Source organism: Mobula hypostoma, chromosome 27 (assembly GCF_963921235.1).
Source record: "Mobula hypostoma chromosome 27, sMobHyp1.1, whole genome shotgun sequence".
Taxonomy (NCBI): domain Eukaryota; kingdom Metazoa; phylum Chordata; class Chondrichthyes; order Myliobatiformes; family Myliobatidae; genus Mobula; species Mobula hypostoma.
The window spans coordinates 5,579,410-5,595,680 of record NC_086123.1 but is presented as its reverse complement, the minus strand read 5'-3'; the positions used below and the strand labels follow the sequence as shown (position 1 = coordinate 5,595,680).

The window sequence follows — 16,271 nt, the reverse complement described above, 5'->3', positions numbered from 1 at the left end:
AGTTCATTCTGAACTATTTGTTCTCCTTCAACCCACACACAGCACTGGTGGAGCCCAGCAGATCAATGAGCATTGACTATTCATTTCCCTCCATAGATGTTGCCTGACCTGCTGAATTCAGATTTGTTTATCACATGTACAAACACTTACAATGGAATATATCATTTGCAAGTGCCACCTCACTTGTCCATAATGCTCAACAGAACACAATAAAACAGAACGTACCAAGTAACAAAAGCAAAACGAGTCCCAATCCTTCCTCCCTCCCTCTTACCCACCCATGTACTTGCACAGTCCTCTAAACCTAGGACAGACTGTCTTCAGCCACCAGAGGACTCATGGATTTGCAGACACTGGGCACAGTCTTCCCCAGTGGACTTGCAGAGATTTTCATATTTGTGCTTTGGCCATTGGGCTAAGCTCCAGACCTCTGATCAGCCGTAGAGTTTTGATCTTCAGTATTGACCCAGGACTCAGTTGACGACAAATGAAGCCCAGATTCCTCATCTTGAATGTTGGATTCGTCGATGATGAAACCCTGAGCGTTCTTGCCAGTCTGCCAGCCCGCCAGCCCGTCATCTGACCACACCCATGCCATTGGCCTTCAAACATGGAGCAGGGGCTTAGAGTTGGATTCTAGCCTGTTCTCCATTTTCCCCCACACCCCTGGCCTTAGCGCCCCTCTCTGTCCCCAAATCCATCCCTATAAACCTCAAAAAAAAACTAAAATTATGTCTGAGCTGTGACTTGAACGAAGACCGCAGTTCGGTGCCATTTTGATGCAAAATAAATCACAATTTGTGATTTCTATTTGGTCTTTAGTCAGCATCAGGTTAGGCACTTTGCAAACTGATATGGATGCTATATTGTTCTTAGTGGCTTCAGATGCTTGAAGCAAGGAAAGAGTTACTGCTGCCAATGACGTTAGATTCATCTCTGGTGTTCGAGAAGTGTCTTGCAAAATTCTGCTACCTCACTTCAGTCAAAGCAAACAGTAGCCTGAATTTGGATGTTTGATTGATCACCGAGCTTGGCAAAATATTTACAGATGTTTCAGCTCCAATCAAGAAGCCATCATCAGTGCATATTTAAGGGTGTTCTCTTCTCAGAATGCCGGCTTAGGTACTCCTCCAAGGTCTGAATGGACCCCATGCAGTGATGATGGCTTCTTGATGATGGAGCTGAAACATCTGCAAACATTTTGCCAAGCTTGGTGATCAACCAAACATCCAAATAGCCAACTCGAGCTACCAATATTCCGCAATATGTCAAAGTAGCTTGAATGTTGTGAGGTGAAATGAGCAGAGAATCCAGTAATACTTGTTCATTTTAAAAATTTAATGCTAGCTTTTATCTTCCTAAATTTTGCAAGAGGGGAAGAATCTGTTTATTTATTTATTAGTCATACAACGCTTCTAGCCATACTTCCCCAGCAACACCCGACAAACCCAATTGATTCTAACCTAATCACAGGACAAAATACAATGACCATTTAACCTACCCAGTACGTCTTTGGACTGTGGGAGGAAACCGGAGCACTTGGGAAAAATCCATGCATTCCATGGAGAGGGCATTCAGAGACTCTTTGCAGACAGTGCCAGAATTGAACTCTGACACCCAAGCTATAATAGCGTTGTGCTAACCTCTGCATTATCTATACAATATGTTTTAGATATGTGTTCCTGTGCATTAATTGAGTTGCAAAAAGCATCACATGATGGATGACTTTAATCTTTTTTCATTTTTTTTCTCTTTCTAGGGAGCTATAAATGTATCTGCAAAATTCTGAGTGAACAATTTGTAAATTGGTAGACAGTATCAGTCAAAAGTTTATCAGGTGCATGAAAGATTTTTTCCCCATGTGTTTGCAGTTTACATAAAGAAATTAATTTGCATTTATGTTCAAATTTTTATTCAAATCTGTTAGATTTTGCATTTAGTGTTGTACAAAACAAATCCAATTTTGCTATGAATAATTTTCTACATCGTTTAAACATGTCCTCACTTTGAGGTTAATCGAAAATGGTTAGATCAACCTTTTTCTTTTGAGGAAATTGCCCGGGTTGTCCATTCTTTGAGTTCAGGGAAGGCTCCCAGTTCTGACGGATTTTCTGGAGAGTTCGATAAGGCTTTTGCTCCTTTGCTTATTCCTTACTTACTTTCTGTCCTTTCTGACTCTTTTAAATTAGGCAGGTTGCCACAATCTTTTTATGACGCCTCTATTTCACTTATTCTCAAAAAGAATAAAGATCCAACTGATTGCTCTTCCTACAGACCTATTTCTTTACTTAATGTTGACGCTAAAATTTTGGCTTATAGAATGGAAAACATTCTGCCTTCTATTATCTCTGATGACCGGACCGGATTTATTAAAAATTGTTATTCTCATTTTAACATTCATCATTTACTGAATGTTATTTATTCTCTCTCTAAAGAAACTTCGGAATGCGTGATTTCTTTAGATGCTGAGGAAGCCTTTGACCGGGTTGAATGGAATTATTTACTTAAAATATTAGAAAAATTTAACTTTGGGTCCAATTTTATTCACTGGATTAAATTACTTATCTCCCACTGCACAGGTTCTTACTAACTCTCAGAATTCTAAACCATTTAATCTCCAACGTGGAACCAGACAAGGATGTCCTCTGAGTCCTTTGCTTTTTGATTTGGCTTTAGAGCCTTTAGCCATCACGTTTTGTGAATCCGTTGACATCTCGGGTATTTTAAGGAGGGGTATCACCCATAAGTTGTCGCTTTATGCTGATGACCTTTTGATCTACAGCTCTAATGTGGAGTCCTCTCTACCCTCAGTACTTTCTTTACTTTCTGAATTTAGTCAGTTCTCAGGATATAAACTTAATCTTCATAAGAGTGAACTTTTTCCTTTGAATAATTTGGTATCAGTCAACTCTGACCTTCCTTTTAAAATTGTAAGAAATCAATTTACTTATTTGGCTATAACAATTGCTAAGAACTATAAATTTCTTTTAAAGAAAACTTTTATGACTCTTGGAGTATGTTAAGGTACTATCAAATTGGTCTCCCCTTTCTTTATCGGTGATTGGACATATCAATTCTATTAAAATGAATGGTTTGCCTAAATTTTTATATTTATTTCAAGCCCTACCTGTTTTTATCCCTAAATCCTTTTTTGACTCTTTAGACTCCATTGTATCTTCTTACTTACGGAAGAATAAAACCCCCCCCCCCCCGATTAAACAAAGTTCATCTTCAGAAAACTAAAAAAAATGGGTGATTAGCCCTACCCAATTTTAGGTTTTACTACTGGGCAGTCAACATACTACCTGACGTTTTGGTTATATTAATCATGAAGACTGTCCGGTTTGAGTTTCTTCAGAAGTTAATTCTGTTAATAAATTTTCTATTACTTCTCTTGGTTCTTCAGTTCCTCTATCCTTAAGTAATTTAACTGATAATTATATAGTTAAACTTTCTTTGAGGATTTGGTTACAATTTAGAAAGTTCTTTTGGGTTGGTTTTTCACTCTCTAGTCCCATTTTTTTTTCTAATTTTTTTTAAACCTTCTTTGACCGATGTAGTTTTTAAAGAGTGGAATAGACTAGGTATTAAATGTTTTCAAGATCTGTTTGTTGGAGATGGTCTTTCCTCATTTGATCAACTATCTATTAAATATAATCTTCGTAAAGCTCACTTTTTTAGATATTTACAAATTAGAGACTTCTTGCGTTCTCAACTTCATACATTTCCTAAATGTCCAGATAAGAATTTAATTGATACAATTTTTACTCTGAAACCTTGTCATAATGGATCTATTTCTAATATTTATAGTATGTTGTTGGCAATGAGAAACATTCCATTAGACAAAATTAAAAACCTCTGGGAACAAGACCTACAGATTTCAATTGATGAGGATACTTGGAATGAAATTTTTAAACTTGTTCACACTTCTTCGTTATGTGCGTGTCACTCTCTTTTACAATTTAAAGTGGTTCATAGAGCCTATATGACTAAAGATAAGCTCTCTTGTTTTTACTAAGATTTTTCTCCATACTGTAATAGGTGTAATGTCAAAGAGGCCTCTCTAATTGATATGTTTTGGTTCTGCCCGCAGCTTGATAAACTTTGGAAAGAAGTATTTCAAACTTTCTCGGAGCTTTTTAAAGTAAGCTTTAAACCCTACCCTCTGACTGCCTTGTTTGGCATTGTTGGAGAAAATGATTTTACTCTTAAGCCAAATGATTTGCATATTTTGGCTTTTATTTCTCTTTTAGCCGGAAGAGTTTTGTTGCTTAAATGGAAAGATGCTGCTCCGCCTACCCATGCCCATTGGTTGGTTGATGTTATGTCATGTTTAAATCTAGAGAAGATTAGGTGTTCTATTTCTATACCTAGATAAGATTTTTTCACATTATGGGGTCCTTTTTTTATACTTTCACAATCTTCAACTTGTTCAGCAATGATGATGGCTATTATATGTTTGAATTTACAACTATATGTCCAAGATTTTTTTTCTTTTAACCAGACAGCTGTTTTTTTTTTGTTATGGGCTTTAGATTAGAATAAAATATACCTTTTCAATATTATGGTTAATTTACTATACATAGATATGGGGCATTTCAACCTTGTTTCTGTTTCCATAATATAATGTATTTTGTATTCATTTATGCAAGTAATTAATAAAAATATTAAAAAAGAAAAAAACAATGATTGAGTGCCATTGATTTTCTTTGCTGGTTGTAGTCATATCCATAGAAACAACAGCAATAGTTTTTCCATTCTCCCTCTGTAATTATCTCGAGAATCTTGTAAGGTTCTATAACCCCCACCCCCTCCACCCTCAAAGCATTTGCATTGCTGTACCTTGACGTGTTTAAAGTCATGACTCAGGTTAAGTGAGTATGCTGACTAATACCCAGTACCTCTCCTCCTTTGCTTTCACTACGTTGTCAGATTATTTGTCGATGTTCCAGACTTGCAAAGAGTGGGGAGTGTGTGAGGAAGGATATGGGGAATATCGTCAGTCCCACTGATTATTGCAATGCTGGTGAAGGGTTTACTTCTAACAGTGCTGTTAAACTGTTGTGCAGTCTGTCAGTTTGACTTCCTATTTCTCTTTAAGGCTTCAGCTTTTCACCGTTGTCTTGCTTTACAGTAGGTACTTTATGAGCAAATAATTGATCAGGAAGTAAATACCAGTGTGTATTGGATGGAATGGACTGTGTTGTAACTGCTGTGCACAAAATTAGAAGCTGCACTCAACTATCACTGGATTTTGTTGTAAGTACTTTGCAAAACCATGTAATCCTCTATTTAAATCATACATATTAATTAGAAGTCAATCAAGAGAAAACAAATAAAGGACTGTTGAACTTCATGCTGTGTGTGTTGATCTTTCTTATCTCGAAGTTCAAAGTAAAATTTAATACCAGAGTACATGCATGCCACCACATACAACCCTGAGATTCTTTTTCCTGTGGGCATACTCAGCAATCTATAGAATAGTAACTGTAAACAGCGTCAATGAAAGAACAAGAACATAGAAGACAACAAACTATGCAAATGCAAATATAAATAAATAGCAGAAGCGTGGTGAGGAACTTTGCTGCTTTTCTGCGACAGTGCTTCATGTAGATATGCTCAGTGCATTAGGAAATTGTTGTATTATACCTTTTTCACTTTCGAGGAACACCTTTAATTAGTAGAGCAAAAGCAGTAAAAGGGACCCTTTTCTTTTAACCTAATGCTTCTGCTTTAAAAATACTGTGGCTCTCGGATAGTTGTCAAGCTCTATGCCTCCTGTTCCCCTGGGAAATAATTGGTTATTGCAGAAGTCTGACAATCTGGCATAGCCTGTCTTACCTTAAATGAGTCCTCCAGATGGATAGCTAACGTCATTATAAACTGGTTCAGCAATTTTCACAGGTGGCAAATCAGAAGAGAAACTATAGTTTATTTTAAATCATTGATAGAGTGCTAAATATTGGAAGTAAGCACATGATTATATTGGAGACAAGAGACTGCAGATGTTGTAATCTGGAGCAAAAAGCAAACTGCTGAAGGAGCACAACTGGTCAGGCGGCAACTGTGGAGGCAGAGGTCTGGTCACCGTTTCAGGCTGAGACCCTGCATCTGGACTGCCCTAATCATGCTGTTGAGGCTGATGCTGAAAAAAAAATTCTTTTTGAAATATGTTACATCTCAAAGGTGTTCCCTAAGAATAAGCCTCCCTGTCAACAAAACAACATTTTCAGGGTATTTTACATTCATCTTGGCTCTTAGTTATATAAATTCATAAAATTTCCCTTGATTCCTTTTAGCAAGCGTGACCTCAGCACGCCTTGTAAAAAAAAGTGAATAATTGGCAGGAGTTTTGACATTTTGTATTAAATGAAAAGTGCTGGATGTTTCATGGGGGTGGGTGGGGGAGGAGGAGAACTGATGAATGCTATTAAACTTGCTATTATTGATAAGTTAAAATCTAGTGCAAAAGATCCAACTCTCGGGTGTTTTCCCATGACTGCTGGGGTTTCTGTTGGGTGCTCAGGTTTTTTCTTGTTTCTAATAATGAGCTGGTAGATTGAATACAGGTTTCCCTCGCCATGCGAAGGTAAAGTATTCCTATGAAGCGGATTGTAAGCTGAAATGTCTTAAAGCGAAGAAGCAATTACCATTTACTTATATGGGAGAAATTTGTGAGCGTTCGCAGACCCAAAAATAACCTACCAAATCATGCCAAATAACACAAAACCTAAAATAACAGTAACATATAGTAAAAGCAGGAATGATATGATAAATACACAGCCTATATAAAGTAGAAATACTTTTCCGCAATCATTACTACACTGATCTCTGTAGCAAAAATCTCGCGCAAGCGCTGTTGGCAAAAATGGCGCAAGCACTCTCCAGTAACCTTCAAGCTATGAAGCTGCCAAATCATACCAAATAACACGTAAAAATACACAGCCTATATAAAGTAGAAATAATGTATGTACAGTGTAGTATCATTTACCGAAATTGGTTCAGCGCCGAGCACACTGGTGGTGGTGTGTTAGGCTGAATCGTTGCAGGTTGGGTGGTGCAGTGGCCCTCACCTTCCAGGCCGCCGACAGATACCGAACTGCGAAGCATGCAGGGGTACAGCAGAGGCATCCAGCACATCTTTAAGATAAAAGCCAAAATAAACATGCCAATTAATTAGGTGCCACCTGGCACATAATTGTCGGCCCAGATCAGTGCCAATTTCCAATTGCGTCGTCTCTGATCTGGGCCAACAATTACGTGCCGGGCGGCACCTAATTAATTAGCATGTTTATTTCGGCTTTTTTCTTAAAGATGTGCTTTGTGCCTCCCGGCTACCGCTGCATTCTCTGCGAATCGCGGGGTGGTGGGACACTGGGATGTCATCCCGTCGTCAGTTTCCATTAGGACAGGCAGCTCATCTTCTCCTATGATTGCCTGCCTCGATGTCGAAGCTCGAGGTTCGTCGTCTGCTGTGGCTGATGCAGTAGGCTTGCTTGACTACTGAACCTCGCATATTTTTCTATCATACAGTTCTTTGTAAGGACTCAAACCATCCTGCAAATATCCCCTAAACCTACGTACCCTTTTAAAATTAAAGTCGTACTTTATCATTGCAGCGAAAATCTCACGCAGTTGCTTCACGTTCAGTTCCTGGATGACTTCACTTTTGGTCCATTCGCTACTGCATTCAGTTTCAATTGTTATCCTTTCCTCTTCCAATTGCATCAGCTCTTCATCTATCAGTTCTTGGTCATGGGATGCCAAAACCTCTTCAGCATCATGTTCGTCAGCTTCCACAAGCCAAACTCACTTAGTCCTTATTTCGTTCACCCTGATCGAAACGCTTAACTATGTCTAGTTTTATGCTAAGTGTAACACCCTTACGAGCTCTTTTAGGCTTTTCCAATACCTTAGAACTTATCTTGCAAACGGCTGCACACAGGCACGTGTTTAAGCAATGCCGGCTAGAATGCAGTTCGGAATCCGGGGGAGGAATGGCTGCTCGGGGCGCGCTGCCTTTTATCGTGTGCTGCTTTTTTTTTGTAACAGTGAAAACACCTTCTGAAAGCAAAAACAGGGTACTAATGTAGGTGTTTCGTAACAGTGAGGTTTCGTAAAGCAAACGTTCGAAAAGCGGGGGACACCTGTACTATAAGTCACCCCTGTATGGTAACTGGCAAAACTAATCAGATGGAAAATTTGGTGGGCTTGTGAAACTGAATATGTTGCAGGGCCAACAGGTGACTGAGATGAAGGGGAATTAGGTTGATGATGGTTTGTTATTGGGAATTAGGTTTGTTCTGATGACCCAAAAGAAATTTTGCTTCTGTAGTCACAATTGCATGAATAAAGTGGTTGCTGCATTTTCTACTTTACAACAGTGGGCTGCGATTTAAAAATTTTTGATTAGCTTATAAAATGCTTTGTAACATATTGGAAGTTGTGTGATTAAAAATACAAGTCATTACTTTTTGGCTGTACCGAATGCCCTGCTGATTGAACTATTTGTTTGCGTATGTATGTTTGTTCTTGCCTGTTATTCTTGTTAGGTCACCAGTTAGTATGCAAACAAATAAGAATGCAAGATAAAAGTTGACTCCCTATGAAAAGTTTTTCATGTCTTCCAGTGCTGTTTATTTAAATTCAGATCTATGCTATTGTTGATTAATCATTTAAAATGTTCGTGTGAGTTGAACATGGAATTTCCAGAGTTCAATGTGTGGCTGGCTGTTCATTAACTTGTATCATTGCAATTTCTTTAGAGATATTTATTACAGATATATAATTAGAATTACAAAGCAGACTGAATTATAGTAAGTTGCTATGATAGAACAGGTTGGAATTTTGACACCTAGGATAAAACAGTGTGGAAGGTGCTGCACTTTAAGAAGTTGGGTGAGATGACTGCAGCCAGGTCCGCTATAAACCGGAAGGTGAAATTGAGTAAGTCCATTAACATCGCTTAATATAAAATGCTACAAGTCTAGTGCATGTAGTTTATGATTCAGCCCACCCACTTTCCACCCAGCTATTTATCCTTCCACTCTTTCATGCCCAACTAATATTCTCAATTTGTCATTTGGATGTAAGATAAAACCAAGGAAGTCTCGTATATTCTGAGATGATGACAGGAACAGTGCATCCTGAGGCATTTTGATTTTTATTATACAGTATCTAGAATGGCTTTGTTGCAATTACCGGATTACTCTGAAGATGAATATAGCACAGGAGTCTTCAGTAGTTACTGAGTCCTTGAAGGACCTAGCCTTAATCAAGCCACTTCATATAAAAAGATGCTTATATCATTTACATCCCAATTCTTCTGCTTTTAAGATTGTTAAATGTCTACTTTGTATTGTAGCCAGTATTATGACTGCAGGAAGCCAAGTGTACAATTTTGTTACAGTCACAATGATAATTTAACCTATTGTAACTGTTGTAACCCTTAATGTGAATAGGTTGTGAATACCCTGGAGTGTTAGGATACATGGAGTGTTTGTATGTTCTACAACAAATGCTCTTCTGGATCTTGAATATTGAACTTAAATATTGTGTTAAGCTCTCCCATTTTATTCTGCACAATTATCAATTTTATATTCGAGGATATGTAGTTTGCTGTTAATTCTGCATTCACTGTTTGACAAACTTGCCACTCTGTTGAACCATTTGTTGTGTCACCCTAGTTTATTTTAAGCAACGTTAGTTTCTGTAGCTAAGTGCATTTTCTCTTTTGAACAAACCCCTTTGTGGGCAGGTTTTCTGAATTGCAAAAGTTGTTCATGCTTTTGGGCAAAATATTTTCATGGGAAATTTCAATTTGGTTTTGTCAATATTATTGTAGCGTGGATGAAATCACCGGAGAGACAGAGTCACTGGTAGATACAAAGCAGCTTCTTTATTCCACACAACAAAGTACAGCAGGCATCTACGTACCAAGACGCTTGCCGCAGAAAGGTCTGCTAGCTCAATGTGGGCTCGATATTTATATGCTAAGCACAAAGGCAATCGCTACTTAAAAAGTTATAGACAATGCTTCCTATTGAAGCTACATACAAAATATCACACCATCCTTTCCTTCCGACGCCAACATGTCTGGGTTGATATCCACAGCCTTTAGGAATGTAAGTTAAGTTTACGATACATTTATTTGGCATTTCCCATGCTAACATTGTAGACAATTAATATTTATTATGTATAGATAATACTGTCTTTGAAACTACAGCATTAGGTCAAACTGTGGTGCCAGAAGCATCTGGTATTCACACCTTTTTAGGAAGCCCATTGTGGTGGACTCAATCCACAATACCTTGTCTGGTGGCCAAAGTCATTTAAGTGTAAAGAAATCATCTACCCAAAAAAACTCACTCTGACAAATATTTTAAACTTTTCAACTGGAGAGTCTAAGATAAGGCCATGGAATGCATTGCCCTTTTCTCTAATTGTACAGGGAAAATTTAAAAATATGCAATCAACATTTTAATCATTGCCTCTTTCATTCAGTTGAAGGCTAGATTTCTTGTAGCCATCCACCTGTTAAGTGATTTGAGAACAATTTGTCTCAAGTTTTGTTTCTGATCTGAAAATGAGCAATAATAATACATTTCATCAGACACTCTTAATGGTACATGGTACTTTAAAATAACTACATATTTTTGGACCCAAAAATAGCATAGCTATTGTCAAGGTAATTGGATTATAAATCATATAGAATGTTGGGCATAAATGCATTTACCCTAAAGCTGAGTTTTTATTACTATTAGACTAAAATAACTATATTATCAAAAGTAGTGTAATGGTATACACTAAGTTAGCTTGTATGTGGATTGAAGCATTATATGTGCTCCTGCATTTGGTTTCTTTGAATGTGTTTCTTTTATTTTTATTCACTTTAGAAATACAGGACAGAAATAAGCCCAACGACCCGGTACCTTCTCATCACACCATATGACAAATTAATCTACTAATCATTATGTCTTTGGAATGTGGGAGGAAATTGGAGCACCCAGAGGAAACTCATGCAGTCACGGGGATAGCGTGTAAACTCCTTAGATAAATAGATACTTTATTGATCCCAAAGGAAATTACAATTTACAGTAATATTGCAAGTGCATAGATATGCAAATATGAGAAGAGAAGTAAGAAAGAATAAAAAAACAAGTTGCCTCAAACAGTCTAACAGGAGGGGGTCATCACTTCCCTGGCTATAGGTTGAATCATTATAGAGCCTAATGGCAGAGGGCAGGAATGACCCTCATGTTGCTCTTTGGAGCAGTGTTGTTTTAATCTATTACTAGAAGTGCTCCTCTGTTCAGCCAAGGTGCCAAGCGGAGGGTGAGAAACATTGTCCAGAATTGGTATTTTCCGTAGGGTCCGTAGCCTCCAGTCTGTCCAGTTCGACTCCTATAACAGAGCCAGCCTTTCTTATAGACAAAGAGAAAATCTGCTTATGCTGGAAATCCAAGCAACACACACAAAACGCTGGAAGGATTCAGAAGGCCAGGCAGCATCTATAGTGGAAATGAATCTGGGTTGCTGGTGTGTTTCCTTTTGTATTGGTCAATATATCCTTCAATTTTCACCATAATTTCAGAGAGTCTTTTGCCATATTGTACTTTTACTCTATATGGTACTCAAGTTTTTTTAGATTAGATTATGAAGACACGTAGTCCTCTTTTATTGTCATTTAGTAATGCATGCATTAAGAAATGATACAAAATTTCCTCCGGTGTGATATCACAAAACACAGGACAGACCAAGACTGAAAAAAACTGACAAAACCACATAATTATAACATATAGTTACAACAGTGCAACAATACCATAACTTGATGAACAAATCCATGAGCACAGTAAAAGTTCAAAGTCTCTCAAATGTCCCACATCTCACGCAGATGGGAGAAGGAAGAAAAACTCTCCCTGCCGTGCTGACCACAATCCGAATCTGAGTCATCCGAAAACTTCGAGCTCTGATCAGCTCTCCGACACCGAGTACTGAGTACCATCTCTGTCCGTACGATTCAACCTCAACCTCGGTCGCCAACAGCAGGCAAAGCCGGGGATTTTGAGGCCTACCCTCCGGAAGATTCCCGACCACGCAGTAACGACAGCAGCGAACAAGCATTTCAGAGATTTCTCCAGATGTTCCTCTGTGCTTTCACGTCCATTCTCCATCAAATCAGAATTGTCCACGGCCCCTATTTAACAGGTACGATACCATTTTTCACCGGAGGGCTACGCATGCGCAGGCGGGCCGCTCTCTCTCCTCCCACCAATTTAAAATTAGTCTGTAACATCATAGAAATGCAAATGTTTAAAAAGAACATTTGTACTGTCATAGGACTTGAGGAAGAACATTGTAGTTAGTGGAGTATCTTTTGGAATAGAGTTTAACGTAATTCCGCTAATAGCAGTAGGTGTCTACTAATTTGTTTCAATAACTGCTGACTACTGGTTTTGTCAATTGGGAGGAAACTGGCTTGAAATTAACACTCCCCTCAGTAGTGGGCTTACTCCTTATCCAAAATATTCACCTCCTCTTGTGCCTCAGCAGTGAAAAACCTTTAAGATGGTAAAATGTGCTAATGGGAGTATTTATTTAAACTTTGAATTAAACCCTGTAAACAGATGTTGAGGAAGATGATCATGAGTTTACTCCAAGTGCTGGGTTTTAAGAAAAAAAAGTTATGTAAGGAATTTCAGAGTCCACACCCATGGCAGCTGTAGGTAGGTGAAGTAATTTAAGTAAGAGTGCTTGAGAGATTAGCATTGGAGAAGCATAAGAGTTGCAAGACTAGAGATGGGAAGAAATGAGGCAAAGGTAGGGTTTGATAACAAGGCTGAAGTTTTAAAATCAAATTAAACATAACTGAGAGCCATGGTAGACGTAGAGAAGATGGTTAATTAGGATTTGGTATTAGTTAGGTCACAAGCAGTAGAGTTTTAGATGTTAAGTTTATGGAGAGTAAAATGCCAAATTTTTGGCCATGATTCCCTGGCTACCATGGTGAGATTTGAACTTGTATCTCTATTAATGTTCATTCAGTTAGCTGCTCTACAACTTAAATTGCTCTGTCAACATATCACTAAACTATTTCATGTGTGCACTCAACCCAGATCTTGCTGATAAATGCTGCTGATTCAAAGCAAAATGACTGGAATTTGCCCACTTACTGTGGCAAGCCTGGGACTGTGCACCTGACTTGCTCTACTTTTCATTGATCTCTCTCTAAGGAGCCAATAGTGGAGTTTACTCTTGCTGAGATTGACTATTTAAGAATTGTCTTTTAAATTTTGCTTCCTGTTTAAGCTGATGTTGAATCTGCGAACATCTTCCCTACCCTGACAGTTGATTTCATTGGAGATTCTGGGGCTGCAAATAATAAAACAAAGGTTTTTTTTTGATTTTCAGAAATTCCAAATTCTCTGTATTTCATTTTTAATAGGAGATATTTGACAAATTTGGACTGGTGCTTTGACAGCTGCTAAAGCTGCCAGGGCCATTTCAATGTGAGACTTCCTCAATGCACCATTTGAGACCCTGCTGTAGGCTTTGCTGCAATGCTGGAATTTGGGGAAAGATTTAGGCTAGCAAGGCAAGTACTTGCACGCAGTCAATTAAGTATATAGTGCCTATAAAAAGTGCTCAAACCCCCCCTCCCCCTCGAAGTTTTCATGTTTTATTGCTTTACAACATTGAATCATGGTGGATTTAATCTGGCTTTTTTGGCACCGATCAACAGAAAAGACTCTTTGGTGTCAAAGTGAAAACAAATTTTGACAAATTGTTCTAAATTTATTACAATTATTAAACAAAATAATTGCATAATTACTCACCCCTTTCAAGTCATTATTTTGCCTTGAGTCCGCATGGATAGGTCTCTATCAGCTTTGCACATCTGGTGCTGCAATATTTTTCCCCATTCTTCTTTACAAAACTGCTCAAGCTCTGTCATATTGCATGGGGATCGTGAGTGAACAGCCCTTTTCAAGTCTAGACCCAAATTCTCAATCGGATTGAAGTCTGGACTCCAACTTGGCCACTCCAGGACATCTAAGCCAGTGGTCCCCAACCACCAGGCTGCGGACCGGTATCAGGCCGCAAAGCATGTGCTACCGGGCTGCGAGGAAACGATATGAATCAGCTGCACCTTTCCTCATTCCCTGTCACGCACTGTTGAACCTGAACATAGGGTTGCCAACTGTCCCGTATTTGCTGGGACATCCCGTATATTGGGCTAAATTGGTTTGTCCCATACGGGACCGCCCTTGCCCTGTATTTCCCCCGCTAAGGTAGAGCGTTCCTACGAAACCTTTCGTGTGGAAATGGCGTAAAGTGAAGAAGCAATTACTATTAATTTATATGGGAAAATTTTTTTTGAGTGTTCCCAGACCCAAAAAATAACCTACCAAATCATACCAAATAACACATAAAACCTAAAATAATTCTAACGTATAGTAAAAGCAGGAATGATATGATAAATACACAGCCTATATAAAGTAGAAATAATGTATGTATAGTGTAGTCGGGAAGATTAAGCCAAAACCGATTTGTGGGGGGGGAAATCGGCATGTACGTGCATGCGAACGTCACACATGCGCACACAGGTGCCTGCGCAAGGCTTCATGGTCATGGTAGTCTTTCATGGGGTAAACACAAGTGTCTCGTCAACACACACAAAAAATGCTGGTGAACACAGCATCTGTAGGAAGAGGTACAGTCGACGTTTCGGGCTGGGGCCCTTCATCAGAATTTGACTGCTACTTTTGTCCCTTATTTGAGAGTGAGAAAGTTGGCAACCCTAACTGTAAAAGACATGTTGAGGTGAGTTTAACCCTACTTGAACACCTCCCCCCCCCCCGCCACTCCTGGTCGACCAGTCCGCAAGAATATTGTCAATTTTAAACCAGTCCGCGGTGCAAAGAAGGTTGGGGACCCCTGATCTAAGCCACAATGATAGACTAACAAAATCTGCTTAAACTGATAACACACAGACAGTTGTATTTCTTGTCAATACTGAGTACATCATTTAAACAATCACAGTCTAGTTCTAAAAAGTATGTGAACCTCTGGGTTAATGCTTTCTACAAAAGCTATTTGGAGTCGGGTGTTCCAATCAATGAGATGAAATTGGAGATCTGGTTGTAGAGGTGCCCCGCCCTATAAAAAAGACACAAGGTCAGGTTACTGATAGAATCTGTTCTTCTCACAAAAGATCTGTTTATGTGCACTGTGCCTCGATCAAAACAATTGTCAGAAGACCTTAGAAGAAGAATTGTAGAGATGCATGAAACTGGAAAAGGCTGCAAAAGCAGTTCTAAAGACCTGAGTGTTCATCTGTCCACAGTAAGCGAAATTTTCTACAAATACAGGAAACTCAATATTCTTGCTGCTATCCCTAGGCGTGGGCGTCCTGCAAAGATCACACCAAGAGCACAACATGCAATGCTAAGAAGCTAAGGTTAACAGAAAAATACGTGCAGAAAACCCTGGAACTTACTAAAGTCTCTGTTCATGTGTCCACTGTAAGAAATGGTGTTCATGGAAGGACACCACGGAGGAAACCACTGCTCTCCAAAAAATACATTGTTGCCAGTCTCAAGTTTGCAAAAGACCACCTGGATGTTCCATGCTTATGGGGCAATGTTCTGTCAACAAATGAGACAAAAGTTAAACTTTTTGGTAGAAAAGCACACTATATTTGGAGGAAAAAGGGCACTGCACACGAACACAAAACCTCATCTCAACTGAGAAGCCTGGTGGCAGGAGCATCATGGTTTCAGGCTGCTTTGCTTCCTCATGGGGTAGATAACTTGCAGTCGTTGCGGGAGCAGTGAATTTAAAATTGTATCAAGACAAGTTACAGGAGACTATCAGGGTAGCAGTCTGCCATCTAAAGCTTAATAGCAGTCAGATGATGCCACAAGACAATGATCCAAAACACAAGAGTAAATCAGCAACAGAATGGTCTAAAAAGAAGAAAATTTGTGTTTTGGAATGGGCAAGTCAGAATCCAGACCTTAGCGCAATTGAGATGCTGTGGTATGAATTGAACAGTTTTATATGGAGGCTGGTCTAAATTCCTCTACGCCATTGTGCTAGTCTGATCAGCAGCTGCTAAAGGAGGTTCTACCAGTTACTAAATACAAGGATTCACCTACTTTTTCCAGCCTGAACTGTGATTGATTTGAATAATGTGTTCAATAAAAACATGAAAAGTATAATGTTTGTGTGTTATTAGTTTAGGTAGATTATGTTTGTCTATTATCGTA

General features: G+C 38.8%; 1 protein-coding gene across 2 annotated transcripts in view; it reads left to right on the top strand.

Annotated features, from left to right (window-relative positions):
* Window positions 1–16,271, top strand: part of sppl3 (signal peptide peptidase 3) — a 186,850-nt gene that overhangs the window by 8,520 nt on the left and 162,059 nt on the right. Inside the window, exon 1 of one of the 2 annotated variants that reach the window (XM_063034392.1) lies at window positions 8,856–8,946. The exons of the other annotated variant lie outside the window; for it this stretch is intronic. The gene's annotated coding sequence lies outside the window, so the exon portion shown is untranslated. Of the gene's footprint in view, window positions 1–8,855; window positions 8,947–16,271 lie in introns of those variants that run through there. 2 annotated transcript variants of the gene reach the window in all.